This window comes from Cupressus sempervirens, chromosome 2, assembly GCF_028749045.1.
Source record: "Cupressus sempervirens isolate cs-2001-9-10 chromosome 2, ASM2874904v1, whole genome shotgun sequence".
Classification (NCBI taxonomy): Eukaryota; Viridiplantae; Streptophyta; class Pinopsida; order Cupressales; family Cupressaceae; genus Cupressus; species Cupressus sempervirens.
In genome coordinates, this window is record NC_143119.1 from 389,080,727 (window position 1) to 389,084,245 (window position 3,519).

Consider the following 3,519-nt stretch of genomic DNA (forward strand, 5'->3'; position numbering starts at 1 on the left):
GTTTTAAAACTTTCTTAATTACAAAATATAATATAATATTACAAAATATCAATAAAATCATGGTTACAACTTATTCAATTTTTACTATAATTATTTTTTAAAAGTCCTTAAAAATAAATTTCAAGGGCACCACTATGTGACCCTAGTTTGATTTACTATTTAATGATTCAGATTACTTGCGAGTGAAAAGAAAGTCAAAGATGCTTAGCTTTAACGTTTTGGATGTATCTGATTCTCACTTCGTTCAGGTTTTCTGTGGCCTATTTTGCATCACTGATTCAAGCAAATCTGATTGATTTATTCCTACGTTTTTAGTTGCTGGTTTTTGCATGCGGATAAAGCTGCAACTCTTTTGTAGTCTCGTTTGAACAATAAAAGGAAAACTTTTACGTTAAAAGTAATGATAACATAAAATTGAATCAGGTCGAAACTATAATCCATCAAAGCAATATAGTATCAAATAAAACAATACACAGGAGCAAAATGGAGAAGCATAAGATTTAACTTTTCCATTGGAAAAAATCCAAGATCAAAACAATATAGTATCAAATAAAACAATACACAGGAGCAAAATGGAGAATCATAAGATTTAACTTTTCCATTGGAAAAGCTTGCCGCTGCAAATAAATGGCTCTCTTATAGCACATCTCTCGTACAGCATTGCCGTTCGATCTTTGCCAGAATGGTTTTATTTATGTTACGAATTGCCAGTAAAGCCCTACAGTTGCCTTTACTGACATGGATTATTTTCCCTACGAACAGCTTAGGGTTTGCTCCTACCACTTATCAATGCTAGAGTACTATTGTCCTCCGAAAAAGAGGATTCAAGGTAGAATTGCAGCATACGGCTGATTTGGAAACATTGCATGTAAGATCCAATCAATATCAGAACTAATTCCAAATTGTTTCATTTCTGGTTCACCTAAAGCAAAAGGAACAAATCTGCTAAAATATTACAAACCCTACTACTACATATATGCTTGCAGTATTTACAGATCTAATTACGACTGCAATTGAAGATTTAGGGTACAATCTTGAAACAAAAAATGCACTAACTGTACTGGATTCACAGATTCCCTCTTACTTACAGATCTAATTGCAACTGCAATTTAAGATTTAGGGGGAAAACTTAAAACAAAAAAAGCACTCACTGTACTGGATTCACAAATTCCTTCTTGCTGAAAAATGATAAAGCTCTCCTTTTCTACAAATTACAGATGGGGCTGTTACAGTACCGCAAAAGCTTTAAAAATATAGCGCAAACATGTCTGAAATAACAAACGAAACAAATAATGAATTAATCAGATTAAACAAACAGTGAGATATACATCCTGATTGAATCGATCAATGCATAAAACAGGTCCGGAGTCTTCAAAGGATCGACACTTCTCTGGGAATGGGAGGCATCGGTAAGACCGCTCAATCTAAAGATTTAGAATGAAGTCGTCTTTACCCAGCCCCCCACTCCTGGAGAGATCAACCATATTTCAGCTCTTCTTACACAGCTATTCGCAGCAAACTTTCTCGTGCTCGACTAGATTCTGCATGTATGGACCTCAAGCTTCACATATATGCACATTACACTGTCCCACAAAACCCTAACCCTAAAAAAATTCGGTGGGGCTGTACAATTATGCCGCCATATTTGGCTCGATACTGAAATTGTCAATTAGTTGGTCTTTAATACAGGTAATAATATCATTTCATAACTATTTATTTTAGTTTCTTAATCTTTAAAACAAATGTTTCTTATATGTTATTTTCATAAATATATATTTTATTTCTTAATTTTAAAAATTGTCTACTACTGATATGAGGATATATAAACAAAATTTGAATTTATTTTATTTGTGAGGGAGCTCTCCCCATAGAATGACATGTGCCACTCTTAACTTAGTGACATTTATTATGTTATGATATATAATGAATTAGAATGCTTTTGAACTTTCTTGTCTTTACTTTAAATTTGATAACCATTTACATCATAACTGGTAGATATTTTCTAAAGCAAATCAAATTGTTATATTTCTATGTGTATAATTTTCAAGTCAAACTCATCTACCCATGTCATGCCCCTCTTAACTATGTGATATTTATCATGTTATGATATATAGTTGAGCTATGACTAGAGCACAAGAATATGTGTGTGTTAATGTTAACAAAAACTCTCTTGTCTTTTAGTTTAGATTTGATGACCATTTACTTGATAAGTAAGAGATATTTTCAACAACAAGTCAAATTGTTGCATTTCAATATGATGTAGGACAATCCTAGGGAAGTCAACAATCTTGTATGCAGGGGCTTTGTGCTCGAGCTTGTGGAGCTATGATTCGCACAGTTGGGGATCTATTCAAGGTATATTGGGGAACCTCTCCTTAAGTGTGTGTGATGTTTGAAGTCATTGTCTTGGAGTTAGAGCCATTTTAGTGGTTGTTAGTAGTGTGTTCCTATTTAGTGGCAGAGCTTTGGAGATTGTATTTGTGAGCTTCAATCTAAGGGAGTTGGTGTTTGCGCTCTTGGATTTGGATAGTTGGTTGGCATGTGGACCTATGTCTAAGTGCACATATTCGTATGTGGTCTTTTGAGTTAGTTACGCATTGTAAACTTGGGACCTATCCTAAGTATTTAATTTTATGTTATGTATTTAATGTTTGTAGCCAAGCCGATTTGTGGCTTGAGGATGTATTTAATGTGAGTGTTTATTTAATGTCTATTATGTTAGCGGGACTTGTGGCTTGGTTTAGTATAAGTAGAGGGTTTTGTGGAGTCTAGAGTTATTGTCATTCTGCATGGAGAAGATGAGTAGCTAATAGGAGCAGAGTTGAAGCAAAGCTAGAAGCAAAGTTTAGGAGTAGAGTGGCCTAGGAAGCAAGAAGGTTTCTTGGTGGCTTGCGAGCACGAGTTTAGATTCTTCTTAGAGTTATCTACCAGGTTGCGGATCTGGACTAGCTAGTGGTTTGGATCTTGTGAGATCTTGCTGAACTTTTATTATATTTGTTGATGTATTTGGTTATAACTCAGAAGGCTTTACAGCCAAACATGTTGGATGAAAATCTTATTATGAGACTTGGCATTGTGTGGATCTAAATCTTTGTGTTATTGTTTATATCTCATTGTGTGGTTGTTTGTTGGGGGCTAGGACATCTCCTTTGGGAACTCTCCTGCCTTGCACTGTGTCACAATCTACGTGATATTTTAGTTAAATTCATTGATCCATGTTTGATTATACATGAGTCAATAAGTTTGACTCAAAACTACATAACCTGAATAGCAATTAACAAACATTTACATGTCAAGATATAATATTAATTATAAACATGTTATTTTTAAAAAATACACATAAAATCAAAAATAAAGATATTCAAAAATTCTAATATGTTGTTTCATAATGACAATCTATATCAAATAGATTTTTAAACTATTAGTAGAGAATAATTAGATATAAAGAATCGAATTTAAGAAATTAGAATGTGTTGGAAAAAAATAACAATGTAGATATAATAAAATTTAATTATTTTT

The 3,519-nt window shown here is 33.2% G+C and overlaps 1 long non-coding RNA gene across 1 annotated transcript; it reads right to left on the minus strand.

The window, feature by feature from the left end:
• Positions 1–475: 475 nt before the first annotated feature.
• On the minus strand, positions 476–1,673 carry LOC149572761 (uncharacterized). Its single transcript, XR_016359969.1, has 2 exons — positions 1,152–1,673; positions 476–922 (listed from the first exon to the last, which is right to left on the minus strand). It is a non-coding gene; the product is annotated as an uncharacterized LOC149572761 (long non-coding RNA).
• Positions 1,674–3,519: the final 1,846 nt, after the last annotated feature.